At 43.3% G+C, this 4,081-nt stretch overlaps 1 protein-coding gene across 1 annotated transcript in view; it reads left to right on the top strand.

The window, feature by feature from the left end:
• The window catches only part of LOC103378378 (endothelin-converting enzyme 2-like), a 9,055-nt gene that overhangs the window by 1,304 nt on the left and 3,670 nt on the right, over window positions 1-4,081 (top strand). The gene's annotated exons all lie outside the window — the stretch shown is intronic.

Below are 4,081 nucleotides of genomic sequence, written 5' to 3'. Positions count from 1 at the left end.
TTCACAGCGTCACTAATGTCACTTTTCTAGATCAGAAAGATGAGATTCCGAGAAAAGACATAAAAAGAGTCTGAATGAAATCCACACAAAACATGACTTTATAATTCTGTATGGTGAATAATAACAGGCAACCCTGTTGTGAGTCTGTTTGTGAGTTTTCACTGGATGGGGGAAAAAAATCAGCTGACTGTGGTTAATGGCTAAAAGCATGATCACACACACACACACATTCCACCTTTAAAATGACTGAATCTCTGTGTTCAGTGTGACCTGCTGTCTGATGAAGATAGTGATGAAAATAGTGATGATGATGATGATGATGATGATGATAAATGGACCAGCATGTGAGTTTACAGGAAAAGGTTGAGTCTGTATGAGGAAATCATCATCTGTCCTCTCTTTACTCCCAGTCATGTGATCTGCCACTGAATAAATCATGATGAACTTTAGGTTGACTTCAGAACTGAACCAGCAGGTGCAGATGGACTGACAGGCTCATCCACATTTCTAGAAAGCACCTCAGTAGACAAACTCCGGGTCACAAGAACACCACTGCTTTAATTTAGCTCATAAACCCGGTACTGTGGCACTTATACCATTGTTTCTAGTCTTATGGTGTGTCTGTGTGTATCTGTGTGTGGGTGGGTTGGGCAGGTTTACTGTTTCCTGTCTGCAGCTCTGTTACTTCCTGTCTTAAGACGCCCTGTTTCCATCTGGGCAACAAAACAAGACAGACGGGCTGAATGACCCAAACCCATCCCGCTTGCATCCTCCTCCTCCTCCTCCTCCTCATCATCATCATCACCATCATTATTATCACCATCATTATGTCATGATATCTTTAATTAATATTGTTAATTTCACACTTGTTTAGAGAAATGAAGTGGTAATAATGTTTTTTCTTGATTTATTTTCAAGTTGGTGTTTATTCAGACAGTCAATATCAAAAAAATCTGTATCATCAATCACAAATCAGCATAAATCTAAAGTGTTTTCTCAGTAACTGTTAACGTGAATATCAGCCAATAAATGAACAACTCTTATTGGACCAGTACGTTTTAGCTCTGCGTGTTTGTGGAGTGTGAAATGGTTGGTTACGTCGGTGGGAGGAGTGCATGTTCTATGTGAGTGATTGGAGGTCAGAGGTCACAGCGGGGGCTGCTCTAAAGCAGAGGTTGCCATGGCGACAGACCCACAGGTGAAGAGTAGAGCTCCAGCATCCATTAGACAGGATGTGTCAGATGTTGATCCGTGACCTCCGTCAGGTTCCTGGTGGAGGTCATGACAGATGAGGAGCAGGTAATAAACAAACACTTCTGCTTTTCCTCATGTTGTTCTCTGTCAGCTTTATCTGTTGTAGCAACATGTGGTCCCTGTGAACATCCCAGACATAATAGACATCTGTGGCTGTTCGATGTTTGCGTCGTGACTGCAGTAGGGCTCTTATCCCCGATTTGACAGGTCGTTTTTCTGGCTCGACCAAATTTCTGATTGGTTGATTTATTTTTGTTGATGTGTGTTCAGTGTGAGGTTGTTCCAAATGTTCAGTAAATGTCTGGGCATCAGGGCTTTAAACCCATACCATGAACCTTCTCTATTTCCAACACCTGTTCTGTGCTAGCTGCTGCTAGTGCAGCTACACCTGCTTCTTACTCACTAATTTCTTTTCTTTAACCTAGTAGTCATTTTAACTTGTGCCAAGTGAGAAATGTCACTGCAGTCTCCTGTTCTTGTTGTTGATTTATTCTGGACACGTTTATATAAAACAGGACATGTTGACGTCGGCTCCATCGGTGGCCTCTGTGTGCTCAGCTGAGGTCATGGGTGTAGATATTAGACCGCTCCAGGTTTGTTTACACAGCCAGGCTGTAAAATACACAGGGACCTGTGAGAACAGCAGCTGTTCATGTGATCAGTCCGTCTGTGATAAAGTACCTGTCACACACTGACAACAGCTCCTGGACCTGATCCAGCTATTTAGTCAATATAGGAACAGATACCCATGTTAGTGTTGAGTGGGTGCGTCCCTAGAAGAGACAGGCACATCAGTGGGTGGAACAATAGTCCTGTCTCTGTAGCAAACTGACGTTTACTGCCCTCAGCAGCAGAACAAAGAAGAATCAAACCGACAGTCAGCAAAACTCTTGTAGGAGTTTGAAGTGAGAGAAACCAATAATGAAGAATGGCTCATGGAAACGCTGCACATGATTCTTTATTAGTAGCTTTTTACCTAGGTTTAGAGAATCAGTGGTGGAAGAGAACCCTCTCCATGCTAGGCAGAAATCCATACCACTGCTCCACTGAGAGCCCCTGCCTAATGTTGATTGATTTGATATGGTACTTGTGTTTAAAGTGCAGACACAAAATAGGGTTTAAGTAAATGTACATTAAACAGTGAAAACTGTTCAATAAAGAGTTCCATCAATGGATAAACAGTGGACTGACTGGCTGTAATATTTCTGTATCTTCAAAAAAAAAAAAAAAACAGGAACGGATTAAATGTATTTTTTAAGAAATGCCCGTTGACGCTGTACAGTTCCTTGTACCATTGTTGTAGGAACATTCAGTCCTGTTTGTTTGGGTTTCCTGGAGTGACTTCCTGCAACTAAACAGTGATGATTTACTGACAGTCGGCCTGTTTGGTCCGAGGTGTTTTTGTCTCAGCTCACTGTTTAGAGTAGAGAGGCTGTGGGAGGAGGAGAGAGGGTGAGAGAGAGAGAGAGAGTGTGTGTGAGAGAAAAGGGTGAGGGTGAGAAAAAGATGTTATATAAGCTGAACTCCATTAGAGCTGAAGGGAGATGATTCACACACATTATCTAATTACACACAGACAAACACACATACACATGCACGCGCACACACATACAACACACACATAGTGACATCACCCTCCACAGAGCAGTAAAACACACTCATCTCCTAGCAACCCCTGCCTCCCCCTCTCCCCTTCGAGTGCATCATCAATTAAAGAGAACAGAGCCGGGCGAGAGACAATGACATCGAGGGGACAGAGAGGGGGAGAGGAGAGGAGCAGGGGAGGGTTTCAGTGAGGGTGTTGAGGAAGGAAACAGTTGGAAACCTCTGGTTTCCTGCAGGACAGAGACTCAGAGGAGAGACAGGAAGACGTATCCACCCTGTTGACCATGACTGACACTGAGACCCAGCCCTGGGCCACTTCAGACCAGGATCTCAAACCTGGACCAGCACTGGATCAGGACCTGAAGTCAAAATACATTTCAGAGCAGTCCGTTTTTTATGTTAAAAAAAAACCCACTTCAGACTCAGAAACCAAAGGCACTGTAAAAGGAGGGTTCGGATTTAAAGTACTGCTATGTACACAAGTGCAATAACACTTAGTATTTGTGATCATGAAGTAATACTTCAGAGTTAAAGTACTCCAGTGATAAACGGAGATGAACTCATCAGTGTTGGTAACTTTGGTTCAGAGTTCAGAACCTTTCTACATGGTTCTGTTCATGTGAGCGCCGCAGCAGTTTTAGCCCCGCCCCAAATGCTCTCATTGGTTCAGACTGCATTATGTTGTGATAAAATATAACTGTTGTTGTTAATAAATGAATGGTGTTGTAAAGGTATTCATTTTTGATAAGTAATTTATTTCTGTTGACATGTAAATAACAGGAGTTGGTTGTTATATACAGGCCTGTCAGCCAGGCTGTAGAAACCCTGGGACATACCCCCTCATGTCAGTGTAAAGAGGTATTAGTGGCTTTAACGCTCCACACTGCGGTGGTTTCCACAGCAACCAACGCCAATTTGCCCAGGGTTGTTGTGGTGAGAAGATGTGACCTCTTCTGAGAAAGTGTGTGTTTGTCTCTGCAGGGTGGAGCTGCGCTGTTTATGTCTCCTCACAATAAGAATTGAAGGGAGTTTGGGGGGAGACATGGAGTGTGAATGCAGAAAGGGTGAGGGGTGGCGAGAGTAAACATAGGAAGTGGACATTTATTTGATCACAGTAAAACATTTGCTCATGCTGCGACGCCGGACCACTTCACACATTCTCTCAAACACATCAGTGAAAACGTGCAAAAGCAAAAACATGTGGAGATGTCCCAGCATGCAT

Source organism: Cynoglossus semilaevis, chromosome 4 (genome assembly GCF_000523025.1).
Source record: "Cynoglossus semilaevis isolate Cse_v1.0 chromosome 4, Cse_v1.0, whole genome shotgun sequence".
Lineage (NCBI taxonomy): Eukaryota > Metazoa > Chordata > Actinopteri > Pleuronectiformes > Cynoglossidae > Cynoglossus > Cynoglossus semilaevis.
This window is presented reverse-complemented; position numbering and strand designations above follow the sequence as displayed.